Source organism: Ranitomeya imitator, unplaced genomic scaffold, assembly GCF_032444005.1.
Source record: "Ranitomeya imitator isolate aRanImi1 unplaced genomic scaffold, aRanImi1.pri SCAFFOLD_24, whole genome shotgun sequence".
In the NCBI taxonomy this organism is placed as follows: Eukaryota; Metazoa; Chordata; class Amphibia; order Anura; family Dendrobatidae; genus Ranitomeya; species Ranitomeya imitator.
Genome location: NW_027194605.1, coordinates 573,829 through 585,669, shown reverse-complemented (window position 1 = coordinate 585,669; position 11,841 = coordinate 573,829). Strand labels below are relative to the sequence as shown.

The 11,841-nt window shown below is 41.6% G+C and overlaps 36 non-coding genes across 36 annotated transcripts; all 36 read right to left on the bottom strand.

Annotated features, from left to right (window-relative positions):
- Positions 1 to 105: 105 nt before the first annotated feature.
- Positions 106 to 178, bottom strand: TRNAV-UAC (transfer RNA valine (anticodon UAC)). Its single transcript has one exon. It is a non-coding gene; the product is annotated as a tRNA-Val (tRNA).
- Positions 179 to 403: 225 nt separating this feature from the next.
- On the bottom strand, positions 404 to 476 carry TRNAV-CAC (transfer RNA valine (anticodon CAC)). Its single transcript has one exon. It is a non-coding gene; the product is annotated as a tRNA-Val (tRNA).
- Positions 477 to 1,051: 575 nt separating this feature from the next.
- On the bottom strand, positions 1,052 to 1,124 carry TRNAV-UAC (transfer RNA valine (anticodon UAC)). Its single transcript has one exon. It is a non-coding gene; the product is annotated as a tRNA-Val (tRNA).
- Positions 1,125 to 1,508: 384 nt separating this feature from the next.
- Positions 1,509 to 1,581, bottom strand: TRNAV-AAC (transfer RNA valine (anticodon AAC)). The gene has a single exon. It is a non-coding gene; the product is annotated as a tRNA-Val (tRNA).
- A 417-nt stretch (positions 1,582 to 1,998) lies between these two features.
- TRNAV-UAC (transfer RNA valine (anticodon UAC)) lies at positions 1,999 to 2,071 on the bottom strand. Its single transcript has one exon. It is a non-coding gene; the product is annotated as a tRNA-Val (tRNA).
- A 225-nt stretch (positions 2,072 to 2,296) lies between these two features.
- On the bottom strand, positions 2,297 to 2,369 carry TRNAV-CAC (transfer RNA valine (anticodon CAC)). The gene has a single exon. It is a non-coding gene; the product is annotated as a tRNA-Val (tRNA).
- Positions 2,370 to 2,455: 86 nt separating this feature from the next.
- Positions 2,456 to 2,528, bottom strand: TRNAV-AAC (transfer RNA valine (anticodon AAC)). Its single transcript has one exon. It is a non-coding gene; the product is annotated as a tRNA-Val (tRNA).
- Positions 2,529 to 2,945: 417 nt separating this feature from the next.
- Positions 2,946 to 3,018, bottom strand: TRNAV-UAC (transfer RNA valine (anticodon UAC)). The gene has a single exon. It is a non-coding gene; the product is annotated as a tRNA-Val (tRNA).
- Positions 3,019 to 3,243: 225 nt separating this feature from the next.
- Positions 3,244 to 3,316, bottom strand: TRNAV-CAC (transfer RNA valine (anticodon CAC)). Its single transcript has one exon. It is a non-coding gene; the product is annotated as a tRNA-Val (tRNA).
- Positions 3,317 to 3,402: 86 nt separating this feature from the next.
- Positions 3,403 to 3,475, bottom strand: TRNAV-AAC (transfer RNA valine (anticodon AAC)). The gene has a single exon. It is a non-coding gene; the product is annotated as a tRNA-Val (tRNA).
- Positions 3,476 to 3,891: 416 nt separating this feature from the next.
- Positions 3,892 to 3,964, bottom strand: TRNAV-UAC (transfer RNA valine (anticodon UAC)). Its single transcript has one exon. It is a non-coding gene; the product is annotated as a tRNA-Val (tRNA).
- A 225-nt stretch (positions 3,965 to 4,189) lies between these two features.
- On the bottom strand, positions 4,190 to 4,262 carry TRNAV-CAC (transfer RNA valine (anticodon CAC)). Its single transcript has one exon. It is a non-coding gene; the product is annotated as a tRNA-Val (tRNA).
- Positions 4,263 to 4,348: 86 nt separating this feature from the next.
- Positions 4,349 to 4,421, bottom strand: TRNAV-AAC (transfer RNA valine (anticodon AAC)). The gene has a single exon. It is a non-coding gene; the product is annotated as a tRNA-Val (tRNA).
- Positions 4,422 to 4,838: 417 nt separating this feature from the next.
- Positions 4,839 to 4,911, bottom strand: TRNAV-UAC (transfer RNA valine (anticodon UAC)). The gene has a single exon. It is a non-coding gene; the product is annotated as a tRNA-Val (tRNA).
- A 225-nt stretch (positions 4,912 to 5,136) lies between these two features.
- On the bottom strand, positions 5,137 to 5,209 carry TRNAV-CAC (transfer RNA valine (anticodon CAC)). Its single transcript has one exon. It is a non-coding gene; the product is annotated as a tRNA-Val (tRNA).
- An 86-nt stretch (positions 5,210 to 5,295) lies between these two features.
- Positions 5,296 to 5,368, bottom strand: TRNAV-AAC (transfer RNA valine (anticodon AAC)). Its single transcript has one exon. It is a non-coding gene; the product is annotated as a tRNA-Val (tRNA).
- A 417-nt stretch (positions 5,369 to 5,785) lies between these two features.
- TRNAV-UAC (transfer RNA valine (anticodon UAC)) lies at positions 5,786 to 5,858 on the bottom strand. Its single transcript has one exon. It is a non-coding gene; the product is annotated as a tRNA-Val (tRNA).
- Positions 5,859 to 6,083: 225 nt separating this feature from the next.
- Positions 6,084 to 6,156, bottom strand: TRNAV-CAC (transfer RNA valine (anticodon CAC)). The gene has a single exon. It is a non-coding gene; the product is annotated as a tRNA-Val (tRNA).
- An 86-nt stretch (positions 6,157 to 6,242) lies between these two features.
- On the bottom strand, positions 6,243 to 6,315 carry TRNAV-AAC (transfer RNA valine (anticodon AAC)). The gene has a single exon. It is a non-coding gene; the product is annotated as a tRNA-Val (tRNA).
- Positions 6,316 to 6,732: 417 nt separating this feature from the next.
- TRNAV-UAC (transfer RNA valine (anticodon UAC)) lies at positions 6,733 to 6,805 on the bottom strand. The gene has a single exon. It is a non-coding gene; the product is annotated as a tRNA-Val (tRNA).
- Positions 6,806 to 7,030: 225 nt separating this feature from the next.
- On the bottom strand, positions 7,031 to 7,103 carry TRNAV-CAC (transfer RNA valine (anticodon CAC)). The gene has a single exon. It is a non-coding gene; the product is annotated as a tRNA-Val (tRNA).
- An 86-nt stretch (positions 7,104 to 7,189) lies between these two features.
- TRNAV-AAC (transfer RNA valine (anticodon AAC)) lies at positions 7,190 to 7,262 on the bottom strand. The gene has a single exon. It is a non-coding gene; the product is annotated as a tRNA-Val (tRNA).
- Positions 7,263 to 7,679: 417 nt separating this feature from the next.
- On the bottom strand, positions 7,680 to 7,752 carry TRNAV-UAC (transfer RNA valine (anticodon UAC)). The gene has a single exon. It is a non-coding gene; the product is annotated as a tRNA-Val (tRNA).
- Positions 7,753 to 7,977: 225 nt separating this feature from the next.
- TRNAV-CAC (transfer RNA valine (anticodon CAC)) lies at positions 7,978 to 8,050 on the bottom strand. The gene has a single exon. It is a non-coding gene; the product is annotated as a tRNA-Val (tRNA).
- An 86-nt stretch (positions 8,051 to 8,136) lies between these two features.
- TRNAV-AAC (transfer RNA valine (anticodon AAC)) lies at positions 8,137 to 8,209 on the bottom strand. Its single transcript has one exon. It is a non-coding gene; the product is annotated as a tRNA-Val (tRNA).
- Positions 8,210 to 8,626: 417 nt separating this feature from the next.
- Positions 8,627 to 8,699, bottom strand: TRNAV-UAC (transfer RNA valine (anticodon UAC)). Its single transcript has one exon. It is a non-coding gene; the product is annotated as a tRNA-Val (tRNA).
- Positions 8,700 to 8,924: 225 nt separating this feature from the next.
- Positions 8,925 to 8,997, bottom strand: TRNAV-CAC (transfer RNA valine (anticodon CAC)). Its single transcript has one exon. It is a non-coding gene; the product is annotated as a tRNA-Val (tRNA).
- An 86-nt stretch (positions 8,998 to 9,083) lies between these two features.
- TRNAV-AAC (transfer RNA valine (anticodon AAC)) lies at positions 9,084 to 9,156 on the bottom strand. The gene has a single exon. It is a non-coding gene; the product is annotated as a tRNA-Val (tRNA).
- Positions 9,157 to 9,573: 417 nt separating this feature from the next.
- On the bottom strand, positions 9,574 to 9,646 carry TRNAV-UAC (transfer RNA valine (anticodon UAC)). The gene has a single exon. It is a non-coding gene; the product is annotated as a tRNA-Val (tRNA).
- Positions 9,647 to 9,871: 225 nt separating this feature from the next.
- Positions 9,872 to 9,944, bottom strand: TRNAV-CAC (transfer RNA valine (anticodon CAC)). The gene has a single exon. It is a non-coding gene; the product is annotated as a tRNA-Val (tRNA).
- An 86-nt stretch (positions 9,945 to 10,030) lies between these two features.
- Positions 10,031 to 10,103, bottom strand: TRNAV-AAC (transfer RNA valine (anticodon AAC)). The gene has a single exon. It is a non-coding gene; the product is annotated as a tRNA-Val (tRNA).
- A 417-nt stretch (positions 10,104 to 10,520) lies between these two features.
- TRNAV-UAC (transfer RNA valine (anticodon UAC)) lies at positions 10,521 to 10,593 on the bottom strand. The gene has a single exon. It is a non-coding gene; the product is annotated as a tRNA-Val (tRNA).
- A 225-nt stretch (positions 10,594 to 10,818) lies between these two features.
- TRNAV-CAC (transfer RNA valine (anticodon CAC)) lies at positions 10,819 to 10,891 on the bottom strand. Its single transcript has one exon. It is a non-coding gene; the product is annotated as a tRNA-Val (tRNA).
- An 86-nt stretch (positions 10,892 to 10,977) lies between these two features.
- On the bottom strand, positions 10,978 to 11,050 carry TRNAV-AAC (transfer RNA valine (anticodon AAC)). The gene has a single exon. It is a non-coding gene; the product is annotated as a tRNA-Val (tRNA).
- A 417-nt stretch (positions 11,051 to 11,467) lies between these two features.
- Positions 11,468 to 11,540, bottom strand: TRNAV-UAC (transfer RNA valine (anticodon UAC)). Its single transcript has one exon. It is a non-coding gene; the product is annotated as a tRNA-Val (tRNA).
- Positions 11,541 to 11,765: 225 nt separating this feature from the next.
- On the bottom strand, positions 11,766 to 11,838 carry TRNAV-CAC (transfer RNA valine (anticodon CAC)). The gene has a single exon. It is a non-coding gene; the product is annotated as a tRNA-Val (tRNA).
- Between the last annotated feature and the right edge of the window lie 3 nt (positions 11,839 to 11,841).

Genomic DNA, 11,841 nt, shown 5'->3' with positions numbered 1-11,841 from the left:
ACACTCTTGACAAAAGCAGACGCATGTAGAAATCATCAAAGGGGTAAAAATGATGCTGATTACATCAACAATATACACTTGTGATCAAAATAAAGAGAAACCGCATGCTTCTGCCCGGGATCGAACCGGAGACCTTTCGCGTGTAAAGCGAACGTGATAACCACTACACTACAGAAACTAGATAACAGACGTTACTGGGCTCACGACAAGCAATCGAGATCAAGAACTGAAAGTCAATAGCTTTGTCAGCAAAGCATTATGGCATGTTTCTGCCCAGTTTTGAACTGGGGACCTTTCGCGTGTTAGGCGAATGTGATAACCACTACACTACAGAAACGGAACGAAAAAGGTTACTGTGGTCATGGCAAGGAATAAAGATCAAGGATTGAAAGTCAAAATGCATTGTTTCTGCCCAGTTTCGAACTGGGGACCTTTCGCGTGTGAGGCGAACGTGATAACCACTACACTACAGAAACTAGATGAAAGACGTTACTGGGCTCACGACAAGCAATCGAGATCAAGAACTGAAAGTCAATAGCTTTGTCAGCAAAGCATAATGGCGTGTTTCTGCCAGTTTTGAACTGGGGACCTTTCGCGTGTTAGGCGAACGTGATAACCACTACACTACAGAAACTCCGTGCTAAGCTCAAACTGTTCAAACACACCGAAATGAAATTGAAAAAAAATGATCCAGCCAAACTCAACAGGTCTTCCTCTATGTCTGAACACAGGACAAAGTGCACTTTTCAACCAAGGAACCTTTCATTTGTCAGACTACTGAAAAAAAGAAAAAACATGGAAACAAAACCATTTTGCAAAAAAAAAATCTCATGCCTTTGTCCAAAAGCCAAAAAGAAAGAGAAAAAGCAAGTAGATGCCTGCTTTCGCACCTTGATCCTATCAGGTGTTACTTGAACTAGAAAAACGTATACAATGTCAAAAACACACACTCTTGACAAAAGCAGACGCATGTAGAAATCATCAAAGGGGTAAAAATGATGCTGATTACATCAACAATATACACTTGTGATCAAAATAAAGAGAAACCGCATGCTTCTGCCCGGGATCGAACCGGAGACCTTTCGCGTGTAAAGCGAACGTGATAACCACTACACTACAGAAACTAGATAACAGACGTTACTGGGCTCACGACAAGCAATCGAGATCAAGAACTGAAAGTCAATAGCTTTGTCAGCAAAGCATTATGGCATGTTCTGCCCAGTTTTGAACTGGGGACCTTTCGCGTGTTAGGCGAATGTGATAACCACTACACTACAGAAACGGAACGAAAAAGGTTACTGTGGTCATGGCAAGGAATAAAGATCAAGGATTGAAAGTCAAAATGCATTGTTTCTGCCCAGTTTCGAACTGGGGGACCTTTCGCGTGTGAGGCGAACGTGATAACCACTACACTACAGAAACTAGATGAAAGACGTTACTGGGCTCACGACAAGCAATCGAGATCAAGAACTGAAAGTCAATAGCTTTGTCAGCAAAGCATAATGGCGTGTTTCTGCCCAGTTTTGAACTGGGGACCTTTCGCGTGTTAGGCGAACGTGATAACCACTACACTACAGAAACTCCGTGCTAAGCTCAAACTGTTCAAACACACCGAAATGAAATTGAAAAAAAATGATCCAGCCAAACTCAACAGGTCTTCCTCTATGTCTGAACACAGGACAAAGTGCACTTTTCAACCAAGGAACCTTTCATTTGTCAGACTACTGAAAAAAAGAAAAAACATGGAAACAAAACCATTTTGCAAAAAAAAAATCTCATGCCTTTGTCCAAAAGCCAAAAAGAAAGAGAAAAAGCAAGTAGATGCCTGCTTTCGCACCTTGATCCTATCAGGTGTTACTTGAACTAGAAAAACGTATACAATGTCAAAAACACACACTCTTGACAAAAGCAGACGCATGTAGAAATCATCAAAGGGGTAAAAATGATGCTGATTACATCAACAATATACACTTGTGATCAAAATAAAGAGAAACCGCATGCTTCTGCCCGGGATCGAACCGGAGACCTTTCGCGTGTAAAGCGAACGTGATAACCACTACACTACAGAAACTAGATAACAGACGTTACTGGGCTCACGACAAGCAATCGAGATCAAGAACTGAAAGTCAATAGCTTTGTCAGCAAAGCATTATGGCATGTTTCTGCCCAGTTTTGAACTGGGGACCTTTCGCGTGTTAGGCGAATGTGATAACCACTACACTACAGAAACGGAACGAAAAAGGTTACTGTGGTCATGGCAAGGAATAAAGATCAAGGATTGAAAGTCAAAATGCATTGTTTCTGCCCAGTTTCGAACTGGGGACCTTTCGCGTGTGAGGCGAACGTGATAACCACTACACTACAGAAACTAGATGAAAGACGTTACTGGGCTCACGACAAGCAATCGAGATCAAGAACTGAAAGTCAATAGCTTTGTCAGCAAAGCATAATGGCGTGTTTCTGCCCAGTTTTGAACTGGGGACCTTTCGCGTGTTAGGCGAACGTGATAACCACTACACTACAGAAACTCCGTGCTAAGCTCAAACTGTTCAAACACACCGAAATGAAATTGAAAAAAAATGATCCAGCCAAACTCAACAGGTCTTCCTCTATGTCTGAACACAGGACAAAGTGCACTTTTCAACCAAGGAACCTTTCATTTGTCAGACTACTGAAAAAAAGAAAAAACATGGAAACAAAACCATTTTGCAAAAAAAAAATCTCATGCCTTTGTCCAAAAGCCAAAAAGAAAGAGAAAAAGCAAGTAGATGCCTGCTTTCGCACCTTGATCCTATCAGGTGTTACTTGAACTAGAAAAACGTATACAATGTCAAAAACACACACTCTTGACAAAAGCAGACGCATGTAGAAATCATCAAAGGGGTAAAAATGATGCTGATTACATCAACAATATACACTTGTGATCAAAATAAAGAGAAACCGCATGCTTCTGCCCGGGATCGAACCGGAGACCTTTCGCGTGTAAAGCGAACGTGATAACCACTACACTACAGAAACTAGATAACAGACGTTACTGGGCTCACGACAAGCAATCGAGATCAAGAACTGAAAGTCAATAGCTTTGTCAGCAAAGCATTATGGCATGTTTCTGCCCAGTTTTGAACTGGGGACCTTTCGCGTGTTAGGCGAATGTGATAACCACTACACTACAGAAACGGAACGAAAAAGGTTACTGTGGTCATGGCAAGGAATAAAGATCAAGGATTGAAAGTCAAAATGCATTGTTTCTGCCCAGTTTCGAACTGGGGACCTTTCGCGTGTGAGGCGAACGTGATAACCACTACACTACAGAAACTAGATGAAAGACGTTACTGGGCTCACGACAAGCAATCGAGATCAAGAACTGAAAGTCAATAGCTTTGTCAGCAAAGCATAATGGCGTGTTTCTGCCCAGTTTTGAACTGGGGACCTTTCGCGTGTTAGGCGAACGTGATAACCACTACACTACAGAAACTCCGTGCTAAGCTCAAACTGTTCAAACACACCGAAATGAAATTGAAAAAAAATGATCCAGCCAAACTCAACAGGTCTTCCTCTATGTCTGAACACAGGACAAAGTGCACTTTTCAACCAAGGAACCTTTCATTTGTCAGACTACTGAAAAAAAGAAAAAACATGGAAACAAAACCATTTTGCAAAAAAAAATCTCATGCCTTTGTCCAAAAGCCAAAAAGAAAGAGAAAAAGCAAGTAGATGCCTGCTTTCGCACCTTGATCCTATCAGGTGTTACTTGAACTAGAAAAACGTATACAATGTCAAAAACACACACTCTTGACAAAAGCAGACGCATGTAGAAATCATCAAAGGGGTAAAAATGATGCTGATTACATCAACAATATACACTTGTGATCAAAATAAAGAGAAACCGCATGCTTCTGCCCGGGATCGAACCGGAGACCTTTCGCGTGTAAAGCGAACGTGATAACCACTACACTACAGAAACTAGATAACAGACGTTACTGGGCTCACGACAAGCAATCGAGATCAAGAACTGAAAGTCAATAGCTTTGTCAGCAAAGCATTATGGCATGTTTCTGCCCAGTTTTGAACTGGGGACCTTTCGCGTGTTAGGCGAATGTGATAACCACTACACTACAGAAACGGAACGAAAAAGGTTACTGTGGTCATGGCAAGGAATAAAGATCAAGGATTGAAAGTCAAAATGCATTGTTTCTGCCCAGTTTCGAACTGGGGACCTTTCGCGTGTGAGGCGAACGTGATAACCACTACACTACAGAAACTAGATGAAAGACGTTACTGGGCTCACGACAAGCAATCGAGATCAAGAACTGAAAGTCAATAGCTTTGTCAGCAAAGCATAATGGCGTGTTTCTGCCCAGTTTTGAACTGGGGACCTTTCGCGTGTTAGGCGAACGTGATAACCACTACACTACAGAAACTCCGTGCTAAGCTCAAACTGTTCAAACACACCGAAATGAAATTGAAAAAAAATGATCCAGCCAAACTCAACAGGTCTTCCTCTATGTCTGAACACAGGACAAAGTGCACTTTTCAACCAAGGAACCTTTCATTTGTCAGACTACTGAAAAAAAGAAAAAACATGGAAACAAAACCATTTTGCAAAAAAAAAATCTCATGCCTTTGTCCAAAAGCCAAAAAGAAAGAGAAAAAGCAAGTAGATGCCTGCTTTCGCACCTTGATCCTATCAGGTGTTACTTGAACTAGAAAAACGTATACAATGTCAAAAACACACACTCTTGACAAAAGCAGACGCATGTAGAAATCATCAAAGGGGTAAAAATGATGCTGATTACATCAACAATATACACTTGTGATCAAAATAAAGAGAAACCGCATGCTTCTGCCCGGGATCGAACCGGAGACCTTTCGCGTGTAAAGCGAACGTGATAACCACTACACTACAGAAACTAGATAACAGACGTTACTGGGCTCACGACAAGCAATCGAGATCAAGAACTGAAAGTCAATAGCTTTGTCAGCAAAGCATTATGGCATGTTTCTGCCCAGTTTTGAACTGGGGACCTTTCGCGTGTTAGGCGAATGTGATAACCACTACACTACAGAAACGGAACGAAAAAGGTTACTGTGGTCATGGCAAGGAATAAAGATCAAGGATTGAAAGTCAAAATGCATTGTTTCTGCCCAGTTTCGAACTGGGGACCTTTCGCGTGTGAGGCGAACGTGATAACCACTACACTACAGAAACTAGATGAAAGACGTTACTGGGCTCACGACAAGCAATCGAGATCAAGAACTGAAAGTCAATAGCTTTGTCAGCAAAGCATAATGGCGTGTTTCTGCCCAGTTTTGAACTGGGGACCTTTCGCGTGTTAGGCGAACGTGATAACCACTACACTACAGAAACTCCGTGCTAAGCTCAAACTGTTCAAACACACCGAAATGAAATTGAAAAAAAATGATCCAGCCAAACTCAACAGGTCTTCCTCTATGTCTGAACACAGGACAAAGTGCACTTTTCAACCAAGGAACCTTTCATTTGTCAGACTACTGAAAAAAAGAAAAAACATGGAAACAAAACCATTTTGCAAAAAAAAAATCTCATGCCTTTGTCCAAAAGCCAAAAAGAAAGAGAAAAAGCAAGTAGATGCCTGCTTTCGCACCTTGATCCTATCAGGTGTTACTTGAACTAGAAAAACGTATACAATGTCAAAAACACACACTCTTGACAAAAGCAGACGCATGTAGAAATCATCAAAGGGGTAAAAATGATGCTGATTACATCAACAATATACACTTGTGATCAAAATAAAGAGAAACCGCATGCTTCTGCCCGGGATCGAACCGGAGACCTTTCGCGTGTAAAGCGAACGTGATAACCACTACACTACAGAAACTAGATAACAGACGTTACTGGGCTCACGACAAGCAATCGAGATCAAGAACTGAAAGTCAATAGCTTTGTCAGCAAAGCATTATGGCATGTTTCTGCCCAGTTTTGAACTGGGGACCTTTCGCGTGTTAGGCGAATGTGATAACCACTACACTACAGAAACGGAACGAAAAAGGTTACTGTGGTCATGGCAAGGAATAAAGATCAAGGATTGAAAGTCAAAATGCATTGTTTCTGCCCAGTTTCGAACTGGGGACCTTTCGCGTGTGAGGCGAACGTGATAACCACTACACTACAGAAACTAGATGAAAGACGTTACTGGGCTCACGACAAGCAATCGAGATCAAGAACTGAAAGTCAATAGCTTTGTCAGCAAAGCATAATGGCGTGTTTCTGCCCAGTTTTGAACTGGGGACCTTTCGCGTGTTAGGCGAACGTGATAACCACTACACTACAGAAACTCCGTGCTAAGCTCAAACTGTTCAAACACACCGAAATGAAATTGAAAAAAAATGATCCAGCCAAACTCAACAGGTCTTCCTCTATGTCTGAACACAGGACAAAGTGCACTTTTCAACCAAGGAACCTTTCATTTGTCAGACTACTGAAAAAAAGAAAAAACATGGAAACAAAACCATTTTGCAAAAAAAAAATCTCATGCCTTTGTCCAAAAGCCAAAAAGAAAGAGAAAAAGCAAGTAGATGCCTGCTTTCGCACCTTGATCCTATCAGGTGTTACTTGAACTAGAAAAACGTATACAATGTCAAAAACACACACTCTTGACAAAAGCAGACGCATGTAGAAATCATCAAAGGGGTAAAAATGATGCTGATTACATCAACAATATACACTTGTGATCAAAATAAAGAGAAACCGCATGCTTCTGCCCGGGATCGAACCGGAGACCTTTCGCGTGTAAAGCGAACGTGATAACCACTACACTACAGAAACTAGATAACAGACGTTACTGGGCTCACGACAAGCAATCGAGATCAAGAACTGAAAGTCAATAGCTTTGTCAGCAAAGCATTATGGCATGTTTCTGCCCAGTTTTGAACTGGGGACCTTTCGCGTGTTAGGCGAATGTGATAACCACTACACTACAGAAACGGAACGAAAAAGGTTACTGTGGTCATGGCAAGGAATAAAGATCAAGGATTGAAAGTCAAAATGCATTGTTTCTGCCCAGTTTCGAACTGGGGACCTTTCGCGTGTGAGGCGAACGTGATAACCACTACACTACAGAAACTAGATGAAAGACGTTACTGGGCTCACGACAAGCAATCGAGATCAAGAACTGAAAGTCAATAGCTTTGTCAGCAAAGCATAATGGCGTGTTTCTGCCCAGTTTTGAACTGGGGACCTTTCGCGTGTTAGGCGAACGTGATAACCACTACACTACAGAAACTCCGTGCTAAGCTCAAACTGTTCAAACACACCGAAATGAAATTGAAAAAAAATGATCCAGCCAAACTCAACAGGTCTTCCTCTATGTCTGAACACAGGACAAAGTGCACTTTTCAACCAAGGAACCTTTCATTTGTCAGACTACTGAAAAAAAGAAAAAACATGGAAACAAAACCATTTTGCAAAAAAAAAATCTCATGCCTTTGTCCAAAAGCCAAAAAGAAAGAGAAAAAGCAAGTAGATGCCTGCTTTCGCACCTTGATCCTATCAGGTGTTACTTGAACTAGAAAAACGTATACAATGTCAAAAACACACACTCTTGACAAAAGCAGACGCATGTAGAAATCATCAAAGGGGTAAAAATGATGCTGATTACATCAACAATATACACTTGTGATCAAAATAAAGAGAAACCGCATGCTTCTGCCCGGGATCGAACCGGAGACCTTTCGCGTGTAAAGCGAACGTGATAACCACTACACTACAGAAACTAGATAACAGACGTTACTGGGCTCACGACAAGCAATCGAGATCAAGAACTGAAAGTCAATAGCTTTGTCAGCAAAGCATTATGGCATGTTTCTGCCCAGTTTTGAACTGGGGACCTTTCGCGTGTTAGGCGAATGTGATAACCACTACACTACAGAAACGGAACGAAAAAGGTTACTGTGGTCATGGCAAGGAATAAAGATCAAGGATTGAAAGTCAAAATGCATTGTTTCTGCCCAGTTTCGAACTGGGGACCTTTCGCGTGTGAGGCGAACGTGATAACCACTACACTACAGAAACTAGATGAAAGACGTTACTGGGCTCACGACAAGCAATCGAGATCAAGAACTGAAAGTCAATAGCTTTGTCAGCAAAGCATAATGGCGTGTTTCTGCCCAGTTTTGAACTGGGGACCTTTCGCGTGTTAGGCGAACGTGATAACCACTACACTACAGAAACTCCGTGCTAAGCTCAAACTGTTCAAACACACCGAAATGAAATTGAAAAAAAATGATCCAGCCAAACTCAACAGGTCTTCCTCTATGTCTGAACACAGGACAAAGTGCACTTTTCAACCAAGGAACCTTTCATTTGTCAGACTACTGAAAAAAAGAAAAAACATGGAAACAAAACCATTTTGCAAAAAAAAAATCTCATGCCTTTGTCCAAAAGCCAAAAAGAAAGAGAAAAAGCAAGTAGATGCCTGCTTTCGCACCTTGATCCTATCAGGTGTTACTTGAACTAGAAAAACGTATACAATGTCAAAAACACACACTCTTGACAAAAGCAGACGCATGTAGAAATCATCAAAGGGGTAAAAATGATGCTGATTACATCAACAATATACACTTGTGATCAAAATAAAGAGAAACCGCATGCTTCTGCCCGGGATCGAACCGGAGACCTTTCGCGTGTAAAGCGAACGTGATAACCACTACACTACAGAAACTAGATAACAGACGTTACTGGGCTCACGACAAGCAATCGAGATCAAGAACTGAAAGTCAATAGCTTTGTCAGCAAAGCATTATGGCATGTTTCTGCCCAGTTTTGAACTGGGGACCTTTCGCGTGTTAGGCGAATGTGATAACCACTACACTACAGAAACGGAACGAAAAAGGTTACTGTGGTCATGGCAAGGAATAAAGATCAAGGATTGAAAGTCAAAATGCATTGTTTCTGCCCAGTTTCGAACTGGGGACCTTTCGCGTGTGAGGCGAACGTGATAACCACTACACTACAGAAACTAGATGAAAGACGTTACTGGGCTCACGACAAGCAATCGAGATCAAGAACTGAAAGTCAATAGCTTTGTCAGCAAAGCATAATGGCGTGTTTCTGCCCAGTTTTGAACTGGGGACCTTTCGCGTGTTAGGCGAACGTGATAACCACTACACTACAGAAACTCCGTGCTAAGCTCAAACTGTTCAAACACACCGAAATGAAATTGAAAAAAAATGATCCAGCCAAACTCAACAGGTCTTCCTCTATGTCTGAACACAGGACAAAGTGCACTTTTCAACCAAGGAACCTTTCATTTGTCAGACTACTGAAAAAAAGAAAAAACATGGAAACAAAACCATTTTGCAAAAAAAAAATCTCATGCCTTTGTCCAAAAGCCAAAAAGAAAGAGAAAAAGCAAGTAGATGCCTGCTTTCGCACCTTGATCCTATCAGGTGTTACTTGAACTAGAAAAACGTATACAATGTCAAAAACACACACTCTTGACAAAAGCAGACGCATGTAGAAATCATCAAAGGGGTAAAAATGATGCTGATTACATCAACAATATACACTTGTGATCAAAATAAAGAGAAACCGCATGCTTCTGCCCGGGATCGAACCGGAGACCTTTCGCGTGTAAAGCGAACGTGATAACCACTACACTACAGAAACTAGATAACAGACGTTACTGGGCTCACGACAAGCAATCGAGATCAAGAACTGAAAGTCAATAGCTTTGTCAGCAAAGCATTATGGCATGTTTCTGCCCAGTTTTGAACTGGGGACCTTTCGCGTGTTAGGCGAATGTGATAACCACTACACTACAGAAACGGAACGAAAAAGGTTACTGTGGTCATGGCAAGGAATAAAGATCAAGGATTGAAAGTCAAAATGCATTGTTTCTGCCCAGTTTCGAACTGGGGACCTTTCGCGTGTGAGGCGAACGTGATAACCACTACACTACAGAAACTAGATGAAAGACGTTACTGGGCTCACGACAAGCAATCGAGATCAAGAACTGAAAGTCAATAGCTTTGTCAGCAAAGCATAATGGCGTGTTTCTGCCCAGTTTTGAACTGGGGACCTTTCGCGTGTTAGGCGAACGTGATAACCACTACACTACAGAAACTCCGTGCTAAGCTCAAACTGTTCAAACACACCGAAATGAAATTGAAAAAAAATGATCCAGCCAAACTCAACAGGTCTTCCTCTATGTCTGAACACAGGACAAAGTGCACTTTTCAACCAAGGAACCTTTCATTTGTCAGACTACTGAAAAAAAGAAAAAACATGGAAACAAAACCATTTTGCAAAAAAAAAATCTCATGCCTTTGTCCAAAAGCCAAAAAGAAAGAGAAAAAGCAAGTAGATGCCTGCTTTCGCACCTTGATCCTATCAGGTGTTACTTGAACTAGAAAAACGTATACAATGTCAAAAACACACACTCTTGACAAAAGCAGACGCATGTAGAAATCATCAAAGGGGTAAAAATGATGCTGATTACATCAACAATATACACTTGTGATCAAAATAAAGAGAAACCGCATGCTTCTGCCCGGGATCGAACCGGAGACCTTTCGCGTGTAAAGCGAACGTGATAACCACTACACTACAGAAACTAGATAACAGACGTTACTGGGCTCACGACAAGCAATCGAGATCAAGAACTGAAAGTCAATAGCTTTGTCAGCAAAGCATTATGGCATGTTTCTGCCCAGTTTTGAACTGGGGACCTTTCGCGTGTTAGGCGAATGTGATAACCACTACACTACAGAAACGGAACGAAAAAGGTTACTGTGGTCATGGCAAGGAATAAAGATCAAGGATTGAAAGTCAAAATGCATTGTTTCTGCCCAGTTTCGAACTGGGGACCTTTCGCGTGTGAGGCGAACGTGATAACCACTACACTACAGAAACTAGATGAAAGACGTTACTGGGCTCACGACAAGCAATCGAGATCAAGAACTGAAAGTCAATAGCTTTGTCAGCAAAGCATAATGGCGTGTTTCTGCCCAGTTTTGAACTGGGGACCTTTCGCGTGTTAGGCGAACGTGATAACCACTACACTACAGAAACTCCGTGCTAAGCTCAAACTGTTCAAACACACCGAAATGAAATTGAAAAAAAATGATCCAGCCAAACTCAACAGGTCTTCCTCTATGTCTGAACACAGGACAAAGTGCACTTTTCAACCAAGGAACCTTTCATTTGTCAGACTACTGAAAAAAAGAAAAAACATGGAAACAAAACCATTTTGCAAAAAAAAAATCTCATGCCTTTGTCCAAAAGCCAAAAAGAAAGAGAAAAAGCAAGTAGATGCCTGCTTTCGCACCTTGATCCTATCAGGTGTTACTTGAACTAGAAAAACGTATACAATGTCAAAAACACACACTCTTGACAAAAGCAGACGCATGTAGAAATCATCAAAGGGGTAAAAATGATGCTGATTACATCAACAATATACACTTGTGATCAAAATAAAGAGAAACCGCATGCTTCTGCCCGGGATCGAACCGGAGACCTTTCGCGTGTAAAGCGAACGTGATAACCACTACACTACAGAAACTAGATAACAGACGTTACTGGGCTCACGACAAGCAATCGAGATCAAGAACTGAAAGTCAATAGCTTTGTCAGCAAAGCATTATGGCATGTTTCTGCCCAGTTTTGAACTGGGGACCTTTCGCGTGTTAGGCGAATGTGATAACCACTACACTACAGAAACGGAACGAAAAAGGTTACTGTGGTCATGGCAAGGAATAAAGATCAAGGATTGAAAGTCAAAATGCATTGTTTCTGCCCAGTTTCGAACTGGGGACCTTTCGCGTGTGAGGCGAACGTGATAACCACTACACTACAGAAACTAG